Source organism: Leptonychotes weddellii, chromosome 10 (assembly GCF_054177405.1).
Source record: "Leptonychotes weddellii isolate Sample4059 chromosome 10, ASM5417740v2, whole genome shotgun sequence".
In the NCBI taxonomy this organism is placed as follows: Eukaryota; Metazoa; Chordata; class Mammalia; order Carnivora; family Phocidae; genus Leptonychotes; species Leptonychotes weddellii.
Genome location: NC_138378.1, coordinates 107,493,508 through 107,516,396, shown reverse-complemented (window position 1 = coordinate 107,516,396; position 22,889 = coordinate 107,493,508). Strand labels below are relative to the sequence as shown.

The following is a 22,889-nucleotide window of genomic DNA, read 5'->3' as shown; positions in this document are numbered from 1 at the left end:
TATACAATGGAATATTACTCAGCCATCAGAAAAGATGAATACCCAACTTTTCCATCAACATGGATGGGACTGGAGGAGATTATGCTAAGTGAAATAAGTCAAGCAGAGAAAGTCAATTATCATATGGTTTCACTTATTTGTGGAACATAAGGAATAACATGGAGGACATTAGGAGAAGGAAGGGGAAAATGGGCGGGGGGAATTGGAGGGAGAGATGAACCATGAGAGACTATGGACCTGAGAAACAAACAGGGTTTTAGAGGGGAGGGGGGAGGGGAGATTGGTTAGGCCAGTGATGGGTATTAAGGAGGGCACGTACTACATGGAGCACTGGGTGTTTTTCGAAAACAATGGATCGTAGATCACTACATCAAAAACTAATGATGTATTGTATGGTGACTAACATAACATAATAAAATTAAAAACTACAAAAAAATGTATCACTGTTTATACATTTCAAGATGCATTCTCAGTCTTTGAAGACATAGAGCCATATATCAAGGTACATACATGCAGAAATATAGAGAGAGAGCTAGTTATTTTAAACAGAGGAGCTATGAAGTTCTGAGCCACAAAGTCATACAGATCTTAGCTCTCAAAGGTCTGGTTTCTATAGTGTAGACATTTGTGTATGGATGGAGCTCTCAAATATTCAGCACAATACCTTCTAATGTGACATATCTTTGACTCCTCTTTGACACTATATAGTTCTTATTCTGTCAAGTTTCTTTTCTCACCAAAAATCAAATCACCTTCCTGTTACATTCAATTACAGTCAATAGTCATTTATGGAGCACCTAAAACACGCCCATTTTTGGCAAGTGATGAGGATAGAAAAACTTAAAAGAAAAACAAAACTGGGGCTCTGCCTCCAAGGGCCGACTTTAGGGAGATGGAGAAATAAACAAGTAATTATAGACTGTGAATCCTATTATAACAGAGCAACTCAAAAGTCTCCATAGAGGCCTGAAGGAGGGAATAGGGAACCTGGAATAGGGAACAGAACTCCACTACTAAAAAAGATCTGGGCAACTTTAAAGGAAGAATACCCTTTTAAAGCATTTGAACTTTATCCTGCAGATTTTAAGCAGGAGAAGAGTGACAGGGTCAGATTTCACATTTAGGAATTTCACCTGGGAACCAGTGTGAAGAAAGGATTACGAGAACATGAGGTAGAAGCTGAGGAGATAGGATAGGCAAAAATTAGTGGTCAATGAGATGAGGGTATGATGAGAGAGGGGAGGGGCTGAGAGTAACTCAGAGTTCACTGAGATAGGGAGTAAAGAAAGGGATGATGAAGGAGGTGGTTCATTTGGAGACATGCCTTATTTCTGAGCTTAGCCAGAGGTCTGTGGGTATGCAATGAAATAGGCCATGAGGAGCCATATCAAAATGGAAAGAAATCAGGGTGAAGATTTTTAGACATACAAAAGAAAAGGTATGTTGGCTTTTGTGAACCAGCAGAGTCCTATTTTCCTTCTGGCCCTAATAATGATTACAATATATTTATATATCTATTTAAGAGGGCTAAATCATCTCTCAAAGTTTGTCCTTTTGCAGGATGTCAAACCAACATTTCCACATATCCAGCAACTAAATCAAACATGGGGACCCCAGGACTTAGGACCTCTTTAGCCTAGGATGAAGTAAGGTTGATTTTCTTTTAATTCATTCTCAAGAATATTTATCTCCAAGTCAATTTAACCAAAGTTTACTGATGGTCTACTTGTGATCATTTCTTGGGATAAAGGCAAGAGGAAAAAAAGGAGAAGAGAACAGAAGATAGGATAAGGAGAGGATAAAATAAGTTATTTTGCAATAACTGCTTCTGTGGTAGGTACTACATTCAATATCTGATTAAAGTCAGAATCCCTGTCAAGAATATAGGGCCAAGGGGGTGAAGAGATAAGGGAAAGATAAGATCATTTTGTTGTTTATATTTAAAATAGTTTAAATAAAAAATTTAGTTTGCCTCTAAAAATGTAATTTTTAAATTATAACTGGAATTAAGGGCATAATAAAATTAAAAGCACAATCAGTACAATGTATTGCAGGAATCATGTACATTTAATACATAGACACTATCAGAAGCCAGCTAGTCTTTGCCACAAGTAGGACTCAAAGTAGAAAAGTGAGAAAGATTTACACCTGGACAGCAATCAATGGGAATGAGAAAAAAATTCAAATGCAACAAGTCATTTCCTATTTTCTTGAGGAAAACTACCCCCCCCAAAAAAAGTACAGTAGCTCCTGACACAAAAGAGCTCCTTGGTCTTATCACAAAGTCTCCAGAAAGGCCCTTCTCCCACTTATTTAATGCCACTTGTCTGCTTGAAAAGAAGCAGGTGCACCCCTAACTCACTGGCCCATCAAACACCAAGCCATGCCTTGTATTTGTCCGTGGCTCTCACTTGTCTTTCCTCAAAGACTTCCACTCTTCCCAGAAGAGTCCTGGGCACCAAACTGTGTTCAGCTCTTAGAAGTTATTCAATGACCACTTATGTCAAGTATCTTGCTCCTGCTTCACAGAAGTAAAGGAAACCATCAAAGGGCCCACTCATTGGTGGAAGACTTGCCACTTGTGATCACTGTTATCTAGTACAACAGGTTCATCGATTACCCATAGCTCTATCAGCCAATAAGCAATCCAGCCAACACTCACGCCCATTCATTTAAGAATTACCCCACCAAAGGAAACAAAATTACTAAAATCTTGGTGCTGATCCATCTGTATTAATTTTTTTCACATGGAAACAAACTCCTTATGTCTTCTTAGCCTACTGCTCAGAGTTTTGGTTAGTAAATACTGTGGAAGTGTGTGGAGAATCAGTATGCCTATAAAAAGGCATGAAATACAACTTAAGGAAGGTCAATAGGCAGCATGATTCTAAGGGGAAAATCCTTCTTTCAGAGGTGTAACATTTAGTCACATATTCTCTTGAAATAACAGATTCCAGAGTTATCCCTCCAGGAAATGAGTTTATGTAAACGAGAACATTCTGCTTTGTGCTGCTGAAGTCACAGAGTCTACCAGATGTTCACAATCCCAAGGCTCAAGTAGCGTGATGTTGGTGAGTATTTCATAAACCCCAATATTGGAAAGATTCAGCACCTACTGGGCTTTCTTTTTCCTACTCTGAAAAAATTCTATACATTATGTTTCAATGTACCAATTTTATTTTAAAAATGTAGCTGCCTTTATTTAAATGCCACAATTTGTCTTATAATAGTATTTAAGGGGCTTCTGTGGCACCGTGCCAGATTTATATTATTAGAACTTAGGCATTTGCAAATGAACCTCTTTCAATTAGTGTTTCAGGAAGCAATTAAACTGTCTAAAGTATATTAATGAATGCACTGGAATTGGGAAGCCGATCCTCCTAATACCCCCGTTATTAATGCACCATCTGCTTTGCTGTCTTAGGATCATCCAGGATCTCTAACCTCAGGTCCACAAAACCCAATTATTTATTCAAAAAGGTCACAGAAGCATAAGTTTGTAATCAGGCTCAATATTCTATACAATAGGTGAATATTATAGATTAAGTACATATATTTTCTTGGACTTTTTTATGGATGCAAATGAAGATGCATATGGGTTTTTTTTCCCTCATTCCATGTTATGTGTCAAAACACTAACAGCTCTGTGAATATATTCCTGGATCTGATCTCCCTGCTAAAAGCAAGGATGCTCTATGTACACCCTGTGATTTTTAAGGATATCATTAGGATCTCTGATGATGTTGTCATTTTTCATTAATGAATCATGTAGTTTGCTACCGTGCTTTTTTCACAGGGAGTAGTCCAGGTGCTGAGACATTTGCTGGTGCCTCTTGCCAGTACTCTGCTCAGTGTCCCTGCCACAGGACAGGGTTCTGGAGAGGTGTATGCTTTGTGAGAGATTTCCTGTTGGCTTTATGACCAAAGGAAGCCAGGGCTGCCGGATACAGACTAATGAGAGGGTGGAGGTGAGGGCAGGGAAGACTGGTGTTTGCACCACTCTGCTGAATGCTGCAGTCACCGAGTCACCAACTCCACTGAGCATTGTGGCTTTGATGATTCGTTACTGCCAAAGCAGTCACAAGGGAAGGAGAAGACATATTCTCTGCTTTTATGAAATTTAGAGTCTAGTAGAGGAAAAAGGACATAGGCCCAGTGAAGGTTGTGAGCCAAAGAGGGGAGGTCACCATAGAGTAGAGGAGCCAAGCAGGAGTTTGGGGAGGAGGAGGACCTATGGAATTTGCACCAGTGAAGAAAGTAGACAGAACAAATTTTCCACAGAACCCCGGACTTCCCCCACCTTAATTTTCATTAAGGGCTTTTATGGGTTAAATGGTGTCCCCCAAAATTCATAAATTGAAGTCCTAACCCTCCATGCCTCAGAATGTGATCTTATTTGGATAAAAAGTTGTTGGAGATATATTTAGTTAGGATGAGCTCATACTGGAGGAGGGTGGGCCCCTGATCCAATATGACTGGCATTCTTGTAAAAAGGAGAAATTCAGACACAGAGGCATACTCACAGGAAGAATGCCATGTGACGATGAAGGCAGAGATAGGAGTGATACAGCAGAAGTCAGGGGACATCAGATGGCCTGCAAGCACCAGGAGCTAGGAGAGAGGCATGGCCTAGTGCCGTCAGAGGGAGCCAGGCCCTGCGAACACCTTGACCTAGGACTTGTTGCCTCCAGTAGTGTGAGACAGTAAATTCCTATTGTTTAAGACACTCGGTTTGGGGTATTTTGTTACAATAGCCCTACAAATTAAGTGCTATTGTGATGAATTATGAAATACCTGACTTTCCTTGTGGATTATACACTCTTTGAAAACAAGAACAATGTTGGTTTTGTTTATTTATTTATTTATTTTTTGGCAAGTCCCTTATACAATACTGTGTTTATAATATGTATTCCACAATTCTGGGTTGACTGACTAAATTAGGATGAGCAAATTAGAGAGAAATTTTGGAAAGTTCAGGTGGCAGAGAAAATTAGTGAACCTGAGATAGAAGGGGAATTCTGGCAACCATTGGGGCGAGAGGGAAGGGGCTTTGAAGAATCTGTGGAGTCTTGGAACTCCACACTGGCTTCTTCTGCAGGGAAGAAGGAAGGTTTGGGAAGGCTAATCTGGTCACAGACCCACCGTGTCCTCTGATCAGAGTCTTTGGTGATGCTGAGATTCTCCACACAGAACAGGTTCTTCCAGACCTAACCCCACAGGGCATAGCCAGTACACACCTGCTCACACAGAACATGTTCACACCCGTGGACAGGTCAAGCCCTACTTGCAGGTGAATACAGTCATGTGCCTCTGCTATTCCTCCCCCCTCTGATAGCTCACTCACCGAAAGTCACAGCAACTCCCCCTCCATTGTTCGCCTGATCTTTTCGAACTGTGCGTCTCAGACATAGACGGTGTGTGGAAGACGGGGCAGGGATGGCAAGGTGAGAAGGCAAGGGGAGAGATTTGTGAGGAAAGACACATTTACTGAGCTGAAATCCTTCCATGTGCTCAGTACTCTAACTACATACATTCACCCAGCTGGGTATCATAAACCCCCGTTTACAAAGGGGAGACGGAGGCTCAGGATCATCTGCTCAGAGTCATGCCACACATCAAATGAGTAAGGGAGCTGAAGTTTCACCCAGATCTGTTTGACTCCAAAGCCTATGTTCCCTTTCTACTTCACCAAACTGCCTCTTATTCTGGAAGCAAAATAAAAATCAACACTCTCTTCTACACTGACGCATGTTCTCCTTTGATTCCTGCCTGTGCCAAGCTGGCCCTTTAAATGAGCTGGCCCACTCATCCTCTGCCTAGCAGCCAGCACAAAGAAAAGCTGGCTTCAGACAACAGTGGATTGCCAAGCAATCTCCCAGGTTATTTCTGTCTTGTATATTATCTATTAATCTGATTACTACTCCCTGGTACCTCAGATTTTTGGCTCTGGACCCTCAGCTCTGCACTATTAGAACTGGTTTACTGGCCATTGGCTTCCCACTCTGACCTTGCCCTCCTCTTATTTTTGTCCCCCTGAAGCCTGAGATGGAGTTGGAGGAGGGGGTCGCCATGGAGACCCCCTCCTCCAACTCCATCCCTTCTTTTAGTGAATAAGAGCGTCCTCCATCCTCATTGACAAAGCCAGCCATTTTCCCTTGAAGAGGTGAGAGGCATTTGAAGGTTTCCCATAAATATGATGATGGATGTGTGAGTATAGAAGGGTCCTAGAATGAAATCCAAGTGAACTTGCATTTAACACTGGCCTTACCACCAACCGGATGTGTACTTTGGAGGAAGGCACTGGTTTCTCCTCATTATAAAAATAAGTGTGCTGCGCAAGGCACTTGTGAGTTTCCTGTGGAGTTAAAAATCTATAACTCTTTGTTAAAACATACAAAACAAGGACCTGTATAACACTATAACAACTGTGTTTACACTTGGCTGTCATTAAGAAAAAAAAAAAGACATTGGTGACTTACAATAAAGCATCTCTTTCACATACTTGTTTGGACTTTTAAAAATCAACTTTGGGACAGTGGATCATACTGCTCTGATTCTTACAAGACTGTATATCAGGAAATATAGTCTAGCCTGGAAGCATTAAGGAAAAGAATAGGTAAGGTGGCACAAAGATTTCTACCAAAATAGTAACTTTCTGAATACACCCTATATGGACACATTCCCTAGATGCACTTTTGCATACAGTCCCTGTCAAGATGCTTTTATATAGAATATGCAGCATTACCATTCTTTTTGGCAAGTGTTTATTTTCAGTCCTACTCCATGCATGCACTAAAGATAAACTGGAGATGAATAAGAACTCACGGACCTTAAATCTAGAGACTGTAGGGGTCCTGTTCTTGGAGGCTTTCCAACTGATTTGATGGACAGAACATTTACTTGTGTGCAAGTAACTCATTTCTTAGAATATCAGATAACTAAGTAATTATGTAGTATTTTGTCTGATCAGTAGTAGGTTTATAGCATTTTTGCAAAAAAAAATATTTTATATTCTTTTTAAAATAGGACTGGTCCAGGGAAAAGGAGGAGAAAGAGTAGGTAAGAAATATTTCATTTCTTTGACTTCAGTGAAATCAGTTCTCTAGTCAGCAGATTAGAAATTCCCCCTGGAATATCTGAAAAGCACAGTATAACAATTCAGTCATTGTCTCTGGAAGGCCTTGGGAAAAGTACACATAACTGCTCCGGGGTGATATCCTAATAGCTTCTCGTTAATAGACTCAGGGATTAATGTTCCTGGTAATCTGGCTGGCAACGTGTATCCCTTATCCTTTTCCCAATTCAACACCATTCTCAATTATCGTCTATCCTTTAAATAATCACTGAAATTCCACCTCTTCCATGAAGTCTTTCCTGAATAACTTGGGGGGAAAAAAGTGATTTCCCTTCCATAAGTAAAGCCTCATCTCGATACTTCTCCATAACCATGGGCTCACATCCCAACTGTGATTTTTTGCTTAGTCCCAGTGACAGGAAATACCAGTTATGAAGTCAGGTATCATAAAATTTCAAAGCTGAGTGGGACACCAGGAAACAATTGGTGCCGTCCTGTTTTAATTTGATGAATATCTACTCTTTCCAGCTCTGAGTAATGATTCTTCCCTTAAAGGTCACAGAGATTTTACCCATAAGAGTCTCATTTGTTCTATCCCATGCTACCATTTTTTTATCTTCCTCCTGTCTTCTTCCCTCCCTCCCTCCCTCCTGCCATCCTTCTCCACTGAATACACAGCTATTAGCACCTTCTGTATGCGTGGACATAATTTCTCATTTTCCCTTTGATTATGTATACATTTTGCATTTTTGAACCCTTGTTTCCTTAGATTCCTTTACATTTTTTATGTCGAGAATGTAATCCAGAACTTTAATGGAGGTCTGGAAAAGAGAAAAGGTGAGGGAAGTTTGACTTCTGTATTTAGCTTGTGGACAGCTTGGAACCCTTGCTTATGTGCAAAGTGACCCACTAGGAAGTCACTTCATCTTGTCAAGATCAGTTCGAATTATATTCCTGTCTTGTGGGGCTATTAGTGAGTTTGCCTAACTTAGTATAGTCTGCAAATCTGATGAACACATTGTCGATTCCTTCATCTCAGCCATCAGTAAAGATATTGAATAGGCAATAAAGATATTGAATCCTGTCATACTCTGGGACAAGGGCATGGGTGTTTACAATAACACTTGTGACCTAAGCAATCCTGCTATTTGAACTCATACTTTCTTCTCAGAATCAGGTATCAAGCTCATGGGCATTGTACTTTCAGAGACAACTTTAAATGTCACTAGAACTGGTGTTAACCAGTCCACTGAACTCTCTGCTCTTTTGATATATCATGTACTTCCAACCACTCTCAATGGAACCCACTGTCTTCATCTTTATCCTCCTCAATAGACTGGGTCTTTGTCTTTATCAGCAGCTTGGGCTTTGAACCATGTTGGTTACTTAAACATCTACATCTTGCCTTTGATATCTTGATTTCTAGCCACGACTATTTCCATCATAACTTTTCTACCTCCCCAAGTCACACTGCCCTTCTTAACATTTAGTCCCTGCAGTTCACTTGGGAAGCTACACAGGATGCTGTTTGGATGTTGGTAGGTGTACCGACGCATCTTTGTCACTGACCAAGAAAGGAGTGGGCTTTAATTATTTTAATGCGTGGAATATGATTCCTTATACCTGTGGTTTGATAGCAGATTGAACAAACTTACTTTGAGTTTTATCAGAACAGTTGTCTGATTGGAGTGTTGAGAAGCTCAGAATACTTCTGAGGCAATGATTCTTCATTGCGAAATGTCAGGTAGTCAGCAGCCTGTGGCAAGGCCTCTTCTCAATGCTTCCTCTTTGCTCAGCCTCAGATTATCCCTTGACTTAGAAATAAAATGCCAGTATAGTTAATAATGTAACTGGCGGAGAGACATAGAGTCATTTGTCTCCATAGAATGAAACAAAAGCCCGTATCAACCCAAACAAACAGATGACAGTCCTTCTGCAAAAGAACTTTTGCTCATCACTGTCCATCCAGAAAACTTTGTTTTTTTCTTTAATTTAAACCACCTGTTTGAAACACTCATCATAGCTGGAAATAAAGACAAATGATGTGTATCCCTCCAGACTTTGAAATGGGCACCCTGCCTTTTCTCTGGTTCTGTATCTATATATTCATTTTCCTAGGCTGGGCTATGAATCTCTTCACTGTTCTCCTTATATGAAATGCTCATTCCTCCAAGACCTTTTACTGTTACTGTAACAGTAACACACGCTGGGTCATTGCCTCCTCAAGGAAAACATTCTTACTCTCCAAAGAATCGAGATGAGGCTTTACTTTCCTCTGCTTCCCCATGTATGCCTTATTCCTTCATTGTGTCCTTCGACCTTTCTTCCCTCAGTGCCACAAGCTGCCCACATTTTCTCTCCATCCTGACGACTACTTCAGAATTAAGAAAAATTAAAATAAGCATTCAAAAGGTTCACCTCTGATCTGACTCAGAACTGAAGCGAGATTGGAGAAGGGCTTCCGTGCTCCGTTTACAGCAGTGGTATTATATTCATCTGCAAAGGCTGGAAACGTCTCCAAGACCAGGCCAGACCTAAGACCAATGAAATCAGATTATCAGCAAGTGTGTCTCAGACATTAGGCTCCTTTTAAATCTCTCCAGGTGATGCTAGTGTGCAGCCAGGGTTGAGAACCACTGCTTTCTAGGGTGCCCGGTTATTTTTCTTCAGAGTGCCCCCAGAAGGATCCATCCCCAAAACAGCCTGTGGTGGAACCCTAATATATTTTCCTCACTTAGTTAAGGAAAAGAGATAGGCACTTCTGGTTGGATCAAATACCAGCAGTGCCTCTCACGTTTTAATATGCATACATATTCCCTGGGGATCTTGTTAAAAGGCAGGTTCTAATATAACAGGACTGAGGCAGGCTGGAGATTCTGCACATCTAATAAGCTCTCCTCTGTGTGCTACCAATGCGACTGGTCTATGGACCACATGGATAGCTGGAACTATAACTTCAAGCTTACATTGACTAAGCAACACAGCCTCCAATCAACTTTAATGCCCATTTAGCAATGTCCTTGGCTCTTAATAAATGGAGGCTGACAGCTTACTCTCCTTGTTCTGCAAGAACGACAAAGAATTCTTAACCCAAAGCAGGTATAGTCAGGTGACTGGATATCTTGTGATAGTTAATTTTATGTCAACCTGACTGAATCACAGAGTGCCCAGATATTTGTCTAAACATTATTTCTGGCTGTGTCCATGTTGGAGATATATACATATATCTCCAATCAGCTCTGTTACTCTGGAGAACCCTGATTAATACAGTATCCCTTAAGACTATCTTGGGAAGTGAATGATTCTGGGTCTCAATTACAATGTGTAAAGGGTTTTCCCCATACCACCAATTCTTGGACACCACCTGGTTTCTATAATTCAACTCAATTCTGACACTGTCTACCAAGAGACAGCATTAGATTCCTTAGGTTAAGCGCTCAGATCCACCAGACTGCCCCCAACCTCAGATGCCAATCCCAAGTCCAGGTTGTCACTGCGACTTTGACTGATCAACTATAAATCAGAGGTTCCCGTGACCTCCTCCTCAGGTTTGATTAATTTGCTATAGGGGCTCACAGAACTCAAAAAAACACGTTACTTATGTTTACTGGTTTATTATAAAAGGATATGACAAAAGACAACATAAACATGCACATGAACATGCAGATAGAATAGCTATGTAGGAAGGGGCACGAGCTTTCATACCCTCTCCAGAGACACCACTCTCCCAGCACCTCCACATGTTCACCAACCCAGAAGCTCTAGAACTGCTTCATCTGAGTTTTTATGGAGGCTTTATAACTTTGGCATGATGGACTAAATCAATCAGTGACGACTGGTGATTGATTCAACCTCCAGCCCTCTCCCCTCCAAGGGGGTCCAGGAGTGACTAAAAGTTCTGCTCTCTAATCATATTGGCTCCCCTGGCAACCAGCCCCCAACTTCAGGTGCATTCCAAAAGTCGCCTAATTAACATAACAAAAGACACCTTCCTTGCTCTCCTCACTGGAAATTCCAAGGGTTTTAGGAGCTCTGTGCCAGAAACCAGGGACAAGATCAATTATGTATTTCTTATGATAAATCATGATATCACAGAAAGTGTTTCTCAACCTGTAATATGCATGTTAATCACATGTAGATTCTCTAAAATGCAGATTATGATTCAGCAGTCCTAAGAGGGGCATGCCAGTCTACATTTTTCCAAAAAATTCCCAGGTGATGCCAATCCTGCTAGTCTAAGGACCATGTTTTGAGTAAGAAGATTCTAGGGGGAAGTTTTTTTGACTTCAAACTTTGTGGGATCTAAACTTTGGAGTCCCCAACTCAATAAAAAATTCTGACTCCTGAGGTCTTCTGAGCAATAACTACCAGGCCCATAATCACCCCAGGCCATAATTTTCCTGCATCACTAGAAACCAGTTTTTGAATAGACCTAAAATTACAACCAAAAAAAGACCACGTCTTGCTTCCTTCCCCAAGCCATAAAAGTACCCAGTCCTAAAGAGAGCACTATCTGTGTTTGGGGACTTAGCCATATTTAGGATCTTCAGAATAAAATCCTATGGAAACTGTGTGTACCCAGCCTATGATTACAGGGCTCTAGGATGGACTAAGATTTCCCTGATCTCAGACAACCACAGGAAATCAAGGACCAGGAGAGTTCTGGTGAGAACACAAGGATATGGATTGATTGTTCAACACAGAATTATTTGGCATCACAATCACCATCATTGCCATCAGTTCCTCCTTTTTTTAAGGGGAAGAGAACTCAGCATTTAGAGAAATACTGTCTTTTTCCTCTCAATTCAAGACACTTAAAGACCAGTTGGAAATACTCAAGAAGAAATCAGAAAGCACACTGCACCATGAACTTTAAGACCTGATTCCCAGGCCCAGCTTAACACTGACTTATGCTATGAACTTGTGACAGTCTCAAGTCCTCTGGTAACTAGCTTGTCAGCTCTGCAGAGTGGGGATATTTTCATAGATGTTTCATGAAGCTCACATAAGATAATAAATATGCAAGTGTTTAGAAAAGCAAAAGCTTCCTAAGGTTTACACTAAACTTGGAAACTTCTGTTCAATTTAATAAAAATTCATTGAGTACCAACTCTGAGTCAGGAAACATTACAAGGATGACTTCTCTAGCTTGCCAAGAAATACTGTCATAGCTGCAGAGCTTTGGGCCTTAGGACAATTTATTGGTCTAAAGTCACATAGAAAAGCCTCCCTGTTTGGCAGCATCCCAATCACTGCCTTGGCCATGATGACCATAGAGAGTAATTTATTCTATTTAGTTTACATGTGTATATAGTATGAAGCTGTTGGAGAATGAGGTGAGGAGGAAAGATGGGTTTCTCCTTTGGGCCAAGTTAGAGCCTCTCCTCTAGGCCATGAAATATTATCATCACATATGTAGTATGGGCTTTGTCACCAGACTAACACAGGTCCCAAGTCCACCTTTGCTTTTGTTACTAGAGTGACACCCTCTTTAAGCTTCATTTTCTTCATCTGTAATATGGGAATATTTCTATTTCCTTTATTTTCTATCATTAATAAAATGAAGACCAGGACATCCAAAGAGACAATTTCCAAAAGAGAACAGCAGCCCAAATCACCATTTGTTTGATAGTCTTGCCTGAAACTGCTGCTAGGATTACCCTAGCTTCAAGAAGGGATGGTTTCTGCTATAAAGAAAGAAATAGGAGAGCCAAAATCTTTCATGTAATAATCCTCTATATAATTCAAGGACAGTTTATAAGATTCACTACATATATATATATGTGTGTGTGTGTGTATATATATATATATATATATATATATAGTGAATACACACACATATACATAAACATATACATACCCATGTAGCCAAGAATCTCAAATTTTGAGAGAAAGAGAAGAAAAGCAAAAGCCCACAAAGTATACACTTTGATAGTCCACTTACAGGACAGCTTGCCTTCTGAGGCACCCACAACCTGGCTCCCATCCAACCTATGAGCAGAGTACCAAAATCAAAGAGCTATCTTCCCATTTTCAAAGCCAAAATGGAGAGGATAAAGTGGTGAGGGGGTCTGCAAGTCTTGCCACTCCAATCTATCCAGGGTCTGCCTTCCAAAGTCCGGTTTTTCAGGCTGAAATCAGGCTGCTCCATCCATGATGTCCCACTCCTTCAGGAGATACCAAAACAAGCTTTGGAATATTGTGATCTAATAACAGAATCCACCTGTCAAAGAGGAAACTCCAATACACAGTGCAAGGGAATCATTGCATCATCTTGTAATTATACTCAAAAAAAAGAGTAGTTACTGCTATTGTTCTTGTTATTATGAGTTAGATGTTTTAACTTCCAGGTGAAAATATTTATGGAGAGGATGTGCATTGACAGATGAGCCCCACAGAGCTGCTTATCATCTTGGCACCTCTTTTGTATTCCCCTTTGGTCTTGAGAAGGCTTCTTGATGGTACCTACCTAGAGCCAATAAGGAACAAAGACCCATAATACAGTTAGCATTGTTTGTCATTCAGCGCAACTTAAGTCATACAAGACTCAGGATCCGAACATTAGTCAGAAGAGGCTGATACAAAAGAAATCACAGTCCTTGGCTGCAGACGACACTAGTTGGTCCTGGTGGCTCTATTTCTCATGCAGCAGAGTAACACACTATTTGTGATGCCTTGATTCAGAGGAGGATTATTAATCACACAGCTTAGGAAACCTCTACAACATGTAATGAGTTTAGTAACTGAGATCTGTGGTGATGACCCTAAACGAAAGCAGAAAATATCAAAGTTGGGTCAATAGTATAGATTTCTCCCTTTTTAACTTTGTCTTAATGATCACAAAGAGGGCTGTTCTATTTTGATATCTTTTTGTTACATTCCAGTTGGCATTTCATGTTGACCTCAGAACAATTCATTTAATAGGCACAGCCTGGAAGTACTGCTAATAAGTACATGGGATGATGTTCTCACTGGCTGTCTATTTCCAAAGGAGATAGAGGGGGTGTGTAAAGAAGTGATAACCTTTCATCTTTCTCTGAAAAACAACCCATTGGTCTTATCCTAAGTTAAATCAACATAATTTTGTCTCCAAACGTTCTTGAAAATGCTTCATCACCACTCGGGAAACAGAACAAATGCCCCTTCGTTCCAATTTTGGAATTCAAGCCCTGGGCTTAGGCTCCATCGCTCACTGGGTAGTAGAAACACAAGAGGCTTCCGGTGGGTTTTCCATTTAAATGGTTTGGCATAAACTGAGCTATGGCAGGTTCCCGAGCAGAAACCTAAAGCCGTGTTTGAGGTCAAGTGTCACCTAGAAATCACCTAGTAGCCGTTTCGCTAACTGTAACCTGGACATTGGAAGAAATTCCCAATCAATCTCATCTTTCCCAAAGCTGCTATCCCCACGCTTAGCTGTTTTGAGAGGACCGAGGACCCAAAGGGCCACCACCACGTCGTTTACCGCACACTTAATTATAAAGCTCTCATTTCGTTCTGCAATCAGGGAAAGCAAAACATCATTTATAAGAGGAACTACCACAAAGGGTCAGTCCTGAGAAGTGATTGATGCATTCCCGCAAGGAGAAGACTCTCATTCCAAGCCTGGTGGTTGATAAACACACTTCTCTCACTCCCCATGGTGTAAATGTACAGCTTTCTGGAGTCAGTGAAGTGGCACAAACCTGGAGCGGGGCTCCCCTGAGGCTGTGGGGAAGGCCAGCAGCGCGATTGTGTGGCAGCTGCTGAGCAGGAGCCAAGCCTCCAGGCGGGGCTGCAGCCATCACGGGAGCATTAGGAAACTCATCACTCGCTGTCAGCCGGTGAGTCCCCCCGGAGGGATTGACAGCCTCAGCCTGCACATGGAGCACGCGCGCATGCGCAGGGCTCTGCCAGTGCCAGGAAAGCCCCAGCAGAAGGTGGCAGAGCGATGGAGCCACCAGGAAACCTCAGGCCCTTTTCCAGACCCAGAGTATCTGTGCCCTGAGCTCTGGTTATAGGAAGGACAGGGCTCCTCTCCCCCTCCCTTGACTTCTGTTCCTGGATTCTGGAAAGCTCACATCTTTGCAAATTCCTTGGCAAGATCAGGACCTAGTAAAAGTGTAACAAGGAGAAACTGCTGTGGTGCCACTTTTTCTCCCCTCTGCCTAGTAGGTCCCTGGTACTTGCAATTCCAAAGCAGCCACCACAGGCCACACAGCAGGAAGAATGAGCAATCCACTCAGTTATGCCCCTCCTGTACTTTCAGTCCATTAATGACTCCAGATGTCCAGGAAAGTTCTCAGGCTTGTAATTTCCAGCACAACTGAACATCACAACCAACAAAAGTTAAAAAGGCACAAGCTAACCCCACAGGCTGCTGAAAATCTATACTGAGATCTTCAGAACTGAAAAGAAGGATAAAGGGAGAGAGACTATTCTAAAGCTTTCTCTAGAATCACACACTCTAAAATTTAACATGAAAGTGTAATTAATGAGCTAATTTGGCCTTCTGATTCCCCATGGGTCTCCCACAGACATAATATCCAACATGCTTTAAATCATTCGGTAAACATTTATTAGGCACGTGGTAAACAAATCTGAATAAAACAAAGATTCTTCCTCCACCAGTCAGGGTTCTTGGTTGCAAACAAAAAAAATGATGGTTTCTTAGAAGAGTACCAGGTAGTTTGCAAACTCAACATGTAAATGAAGAGCCAGCTACAGAAAATGGGCAGGAACCAGAACCAGAGGCAAGATCACATTATAGGAATGGTCTGGATGGGACACTACTGATGTTACCATTAGACACTGGAAACCACTCCTGGACCAGAGCCATGATCCCCACCAAAAAATTGGTTCCTGTCCCTACCATGACTAACACCAATTCTCAAAAGCCCCTACTGATGGGCATCAATGTTCTAAATTAGGACTCTAGGTAGGACTATGCTATCAGTTAATTTAAGTCATGTTCCCATGCCCCAGTGTCGGGAGCAAAAGAAGACTATTTTCCAGACTTTTAGGTCTCTATAGCCAGAAGCAGGGCCTCTCATCATAACTTACACAATGATATATTCTACCTGAGCAAGACTTAAGATTCTTGTCAGTCAAGAAAGAAAGGAAAAAAGAAATGTCTACTAGGACTTTCAGTATGAAGTAGGAGTTGCAAATGGAAGCTTGATCATGTGTAGATGCATACAACTGACACCAACAAAGTAGGATAGAATCTACAGGTGAGGTACTAGGAGTAGATCTTGATACCTAAAGAAAGAAAGTGCTACTCTGGCTGAGGAAGAAAAATTTCATATTGAAATAACTTTTAGGTGAATCTTGAATGATAGATGGGATTTCAAAAGTTCTAAGAAGATTCCAAAGAAGAAATACCTCCTGTACATCTCCCTAAGTATAAAATGAAACTCTGTTGGGAAGAGGTTTGGATGAGTGGAGAGATGCTTTATATATAACTTGAGAACTTCTTCTGCCAACTTAACTTTTCGATAAATCAAGCAAGGGTCTTTTCAAAACAGAATAAATTCACATGACACTAAGGGAAAGTGCTATTCATCACCAGGGCAAAAATAGAACAGGAAAAGTTACACCTCATCAGGTTAGTCTTAACTTCATTCATATCACGAATAGGAAATTAAACTAGGAGAATACCTAGCCTCTCTGCTTTTGCAACATATTGGGTACTTGTTTGGAACCAGGAGTCATGCTAGTTATAAACACAGATGGAACCAAATAGAAAGATGTTGACTCAAGGCTCAGTTTGGTTTCTAGGATCTTGAAACAGTTGGAAAACTGCATACAATCAATTAAGTTGAAGTAATTAATCAATTTCACTAAGGTTGAGGAAGATCTATTATAGAACTTTTCTTTGAGAGAAGGAAACTCTTTCCATAAAGTGCCAAAATACTTAACATGGCTATCCATGCTGGGATCAAATTGATCTGCTTTCATCACATTCTTGTCCATAACCAATGTTGAAGTTTTACGTATAAGAAGTAAAAATTTAAATTCAAGAGCAGGAATTTTTCTTACACGGAAATGTAAGAATCACAACATCCTTGTCTAAAAGAGGGTGAACATAATGGCAGGGGGTCTGAAACACCAGATATATGAGGAATTTGAGGAACGGTAGAAAGATCTAGAATGCAAGGGCCAGAGAAGATATGATTTCAGGGGAGTCTGGGAGTTATTTTCAAATATCTGATGGATGGCAAGATAAAATTGGCAAATATTAAAGTATCCAGTAATGAATTCAGCTATAAACAAGAAGAACGGAATTATTCAGGCAGAGTTTGGGTAATGGTCTGTTGTGATAATGGTAACTGTTTGAGGTCCTTCAAATTTCTAAGATAAAACAACCAGATGGAATGGCTGCGCATTGATTTGTCTAAATCTCTTAGAGGTAAGCAAAAGAACATTTATATAAATAATTTTGAAAAAAAATAAGTATTTGTTGACTAAATGAGTGAATGATTCCTATATAAAGATCAGATTAAAAGAGAGCAAAACCTTGAGTTCCTTCAGCACAGATTAAGCGATTATTGCCAAAGTTTTCACAAAGGCCTAAAAGATCCTGTACTATTTGTTGGAGTCATCTACTTATTCCTAGAGGTCAAGGTAAAGCCATTTCTATTTTAAAAATCTGAAAAATAAAATATCCTTTGAATAAACGAGTCTTTCATGAAGATGGGATAAAAATAAATCACGATCTTGGGTCTTTTTGCCAATGTCCAAGTGACCCTAACTGTCCCCACTCCTATTCTCTCTCATCTCTTCTTCTACCATGTCCCTTCAATCACTCTATCACAGTTACACTGGCTTCTTCAAACACCCAGGCATGATCTTTCCCCGGAGCTTTTGAATTGGATGCACCCTTTGGCTGGAATGCTCTTCCCCAGAGAAGAATCCCCTTTCTCCTTCAAGACATATGTAAATCTCACCTTGTTGGGAAGGCTTTCTTTGACCACTCTATTTAAAACCCCTTGCTCTCCCCACCACAGCACATATAACACACACACACACGTATGCATGCACATACACGTACACAGCACGAACAATCTCCTTTACCCTGCTTTTAAATTTACATGGCACTTACCACCTTCTAAAATTCCTACTTACTGATTACATTCACTGTCTCTCTCCCCATTTTAGAATATAAGCTCCAAAAAGTTAGAAGTCTGTCTGGTCTATACATTGATGAAGTCCTAACATCTGAAATGGTGCACTGGACACAGTAAACCTCAATAAATAATCACTGAATGAATTGAGGAATAGACTTGACCACCATAGGACTAGGTCTGGATTCAATATCACCAAGATAACTATAAAACATACTTGTAATAACTCACATATAAAAAAAAATTATAATGAAACATAGAAATTAGAGGTTTAAAAAAGAAAAAATTAAACATAAAAGGAAAAACTTGCACAGTATTTAGAGGGAAATGTATATCCTTATATTAGAAACAAGGAAAGGTTGAACATGAATGGTCTAAATATCCATCTTAAGAAAGATCAACATAATAAAACAAACTCAAATAATTTTAAAAAAGAAAATAATAGGAATAGAATTAATAAAAATAGAATATGAACATAAAGTGTTTAACAATATCAAACTTGGCTCCTTGAAAACACTAAAAAATGTCTTAAAGAAGAAAAAAGAAAAGATCATTAAAAATGAACAAGAAATCAGGGTGCCTGGGTGGCTGTCATTAAATGTCTGTCTTCATCTCAGGTCATGATCCCAGGGTCCTGGGATGGAGCCCTGCATCGGGCTCCCTGTTCGGCGGGAGGCCTGCTTCTCCCTCTCCCACTTCCCCTGCTGTGTTCCCTCTCTCGCTGTGTCTCTCTCTCTCTCAAATAAATAAATAAAATCTTAAAAAAAAAAAAAAAAGAACAAGAAACCAAGGGAGAAGATACTAAAAAACAAACAAAAAACAATATTCAATGAAGAGCATAGAATTCAATATGAAAGATGAAAAAAAATTTAATATGGAAACACTAGCTGAAACTTTATTCTGAAAAGTGAAAATTAGACAAAATAAGTATTTCCTTGAAAATGCTATAAGAAATGGGAGCGGGAAAAAAAATAAGAATGATACAGGCCAAAATTAAAAGATAAAATACAAAGAGATATGGATGAAAAAAGGAATATTACAAATAAAATGGGAAAAAGAGCAGAATTAAAATTCAAATCAAAGGCAGTAAAGAGCAGATTTGATTCTGTGAAAAACCAAATCAGACTTTTAGAACAACTTGGAGAAGTTCTTGAGAGTGAGGAGAAAACTAAACAGGAGATGGAAAACAATGGGGGAAATAGTAAATAGAGATATTCAACCTCACCACAACGCACAATTCTAATTTTAAAAAAAAAGAACATTTTGTAATGAAGTCATAATCAAGGCAATTTTTTTTAGTGTAGAGTTGGAACAGATACATGATATATATTGATTAATAGGGCTTAGGCTACATGCTTGGTAAAAATCAATGAAAGGACTATGCCATTCCTGGTAACCTGCTGGAAATTATCTTAAATTGTTTATATATATATATATATATTTTTTTTTTTTAAGTAAATACGCAGGAAAATACATGTTTCAAAAAGACAGGATTATACTGACCTCTTACCTATTCATTATGCTATATCAAAAATATAAACCACCTAAAGTTTTGAGGAAAAAAATGTTGAAACCTAATTATTACATACACAAATAAATTGATGTTCATGTCTTAAAGGAACAGAGAGGGAGTTAAATATTCAAGAGATTCAGACATAAAGCACTGATATACCTACCCCCTTTGAAACAATTTATTAAAGACAGATTGAGTGACTCAAGGAAAAATCAAAATGAATAAAGCTCAATTAGGAAAGTTATGATATGAAAAAAAAGAGATCTGACAGTCTTTCTTTTCTCATTTGGACCTCTAATTCATAATCAGTTTATTTATGTGCCAAATTTAGATTATGTATCCCAGGTACAAAATGGAACCTGCTTTGCTCCTCAGCAAATTTCTTTCTTTTCACAGAACTGGGCAATTCTCTGAAGACATATCTTTCCTCTACTGTTGTGTGGAAATCTGTTTGAAGAGAAAAGGATGTCTCCACTGTGATAAAGACCACTAACGCTGGTTCCAATATTTACAAGTTTTTAGTTTAGGACCAAGAAAATTACTAAAGTCTTTCTCTCCCAACCACAAAAGCAGAGTTGCACAAAGCATATAAAGAAACAACTTTTATATCAAGGTAATTGAATAGCTGATTTTTAGAATTTAAACTCCAACTTAATAGCTCTAGTAAATTTTCCTTATCATAGGACAGAGCAATAAAAATTAACCAGTGGTCAATATTATTCCAAGCCTCTCTTCATTTCCCTTTTGGTCTATGAATTGTAACAAATCTGCCTTTCCTATGCTTTAAAAATCACCATGTTCTGTAAAGTAGGAACTATATTAAACCCCAAAGAAAGATTCTAAGAAAATTAATTTTTCTAAGTTTAAGTGATAGAATTTTTTATTTTCTTGTTCTTTGTATTTTCTATGTATTCCAAATGTTGTACATTTCTTTTTATATCAATACTACACTATATGTTAACTAACTTGAATTTAAATAAAATTTTAGAAGAAAAAAATAAGAAAAAGACATATTAATGTTTTAAAACATCACAAGGAGACTAAAATTATATAAATACAAATTAAACACAATAAAAATTGTGTTACAATTTTTTTTACAATTCACTAAAATGTTAATAGTGGCTATCTAGTGACATTGCAGTAAGGAATGAACATTTTTCTTCCCTTTAGATTTTTTGAATCTCTAAATTTCTATGAGTAATGTGTTTTAGAATAGTTGTTTACTTTCATAAGATGTAATTAATTTAATACTTATTTACATACCAAAAGAATAGTTCTACCTATGTTAAGAAGGATTTTAGAAGGAAACATCTTTTTGAAGCCCAACAAAGATTATTTAGAGGAGCCCAACAAAGGGATTATTTAGAGATTCAGGCAGAGTTAAAGGAACTGACAAGGCAGGATGAGACACCCAGTTAACACTCATAATCTGGAAGGAGTAAGAGGAGGAAGTGGTGCTTGCAGAGCCCAGGGAGAGGTGGAACTATGCAGTAAGGACAATTTGATAATGTGCTATGATAGGAACAAAGTCACTGTCAGATGTGTGGTAGGGGTTGAGGGCTCAGGACTATGACCTATTCTCTTGCCCTCAGAGATCCCACCCACATCTTCCATTGCCTGACCCCAAACACAGCAGAGGGCAAGAGAGCCTATGAGATGTAATGCTTAGAGGTCAGGTTTCTGGAGCACAGGGCATAACACAACATGGTGGAAGATGGATCTGTGGTGAACAGGTGGACAGAAGTAACTGGTACAGACCTCTGTGTGTACATCGCCCCTACTCCACTAATGCATCCATGCACTTTTCACATCAATATCAGACCGCTGAACTGGCAACCTACATTATTTTCTGGATTCTAGTCTCCACCTCTCATCCCACCTGGATGCAAAGAATAAACGGTAGTACAACAATCCAGACCCAAGATAATGACTTGGACCAGAATGACAGTGGTTACATGGGTGAGAAAAGTGATCTATTTCTGCATATATTTCAAAAGTAGAGTCAGTAGGATTTGTTGATGGTTAGGTGAGGACCACGAAAGAGATGAATGCCAACAAGCTCTGTGGCATACAGACAGACACAGGATAACTGAGAAGAGGAAGACTTTCCCCAGATTTGGGGAAAAATATCAAGAACATACTAAGTGTGAGATTTCTATCCAACATCCAAGTGGAAATACTGAGTAATCAGTTGGATATATGTAAGCATGAAATTCAGGGAGGTGGTCTGGGCTTGGAGGATAAATTGGGGAGTCATATTTCATAGATAGTGTGTGAGACCATAGGATTGAATGAGATCATGAAGAAATAAGTGCAGATAAACTAGTAAAAAAGGACCGAGTGCTAAGCCCTGCAACATTCCACCATTAAGAAGTCAGAAAAACAAGAAGAAACCAACATTGAAGACCAGGAAGGAATGGCCTGTAACATGCAGGAACACAGGGAGTGTTTCACCTAGAAGCCAAACTGAAAAAGGCATTATCCAAGATCCAGTAGGAAAAGATAAACAACTGTATCAGATGTTCCTGATTAATTCAGTAGGGTGAGGGTCTGGAAGTAATTATTGGATTTATCATGGGGGTTTTTGGTGATCTTGTCAAGAGCATTTTTATTGGAATGGTGGAGGAGAAAGCCTGCTTTGGGTGGACTCAAAAGAGAACAGGAAGTGAAAAATTTGGGGGTAGTGTATGTCAGATGATTCTTTTAAGGAGATTTGCTCTTAAAGAAGCAAAATGAGATGGTTGCTGATGTGGAAAATGGGGGTCAAGTTATATACGTTTATTTGTTTTAAAGATGGAAAAAATAATGGTATATTTGTATCATGATGGAAATACTCCATTCTCTAGAGTGAGGTATTCCTTAGGGTATCAGAATATCTGACAGCATTTTCCGAGGGAAAAAAATTAATGTACCCATATCTATTCATAAATCCCCTTAATATTTTGAGAGCTGGTCTCTAAGGAGCTGATTTTAAATTTTGCCATCTCCAAGTCAGAGAACCTTAGAGAGAGATAAATAACATTTCTGAAGTCTTACGGGATCAACTGACAATAGCCAGCACTGACACTTCCTCGTAATGGAAGAACCCATGATCGACTTAGTTCTGCCTCCTCCACACTTTGGTTCTGAAACATGAGAGACTTCTAGAGTGGAGGTGGCCATGCAGAAAAAGATGTGAGTGGAAGCCAAACGTGACTTC

General features: G+C 39.5%; 1 long non-coding RNA gene across 1 annotated transcript in view; it reads right to left on the bottom strand.

The window, feature by feature from the left end:
* Positions 1–9,593: 9,593 nt before the first annotated feature.
* LOC145715976 (uncharacterized) overlaps positions 9,594–22,889 on the bottom strand; it is a 200,326-nt gene continuing 187,030 nt past the window's right edge. Inside the window, exon 3 of the long non-coding RNA XR_014138301.1 lies at positions 9,594–9,609. This is a non-coding gene — a long non-coding RNA (uncharacterized LOC145715976). The remainder of the gene's footprint in view (positions 9,610–22,889) is intronic.